Genomic DNA, 464 nt, shown 5'->3' with positions numbered 1-464 from the left:
TGTAGGGTCGCAATATAAAACATCAGCTACATTTTCCTCCTTTGGAAGTTAGTTGCTGGCCTTACCTTGTTTCTTCGTAGGTAAATTGCATCCTGATTTAAGCCAAAGACATACGTAATTGGGAAAGGAAAAGGGAGCAGATAAGAAAAGGAGATAAGAATGAAGAAGCTGAATAATATTTACATTCGTCCCTTCCTTTGTTTCGTGTGTCTCAGTTATCATCAATCTCCAAATCCGAAGCCTGGCAGATGCCAACAAAGAACGTGAAACATTGTTTTCCTTGGGGGGGGGGGGGAGATAAGCTTAGGTGTGAAGTGGCTTTTGGTGACTTTTTTTTTTACAGTTACCATCGTCATAATAGTCCCAACAGGATGCAGCGTATTAGCATACTGTTGGCTAAACAATTAATGAAATAAAAGCACGGTAGCGTCTGCATTATTTTCATTTATTTTCGAAATGAAATT

Source organism: Penaeus monodon, chromosome 19 (assembly GCF_015228065.2).
Source record: "Penaeus monodon isolate SGIC_2016 chromosome 19, NSTDA_Pmon_1, whole genome shotgun sequence".
Taxonomy (NCBI): domain Eukaryota; kingdom Metazoa; phylum Arthropoda; class Malacostraca; order Decapoda; family Penaeidae; genus Penaeus; species Penaeus monodon.
The sequence above is the reverse complement of the archived record's forward strand: the minus strand, read 5'-3'. Positions refer to the sequence as shown.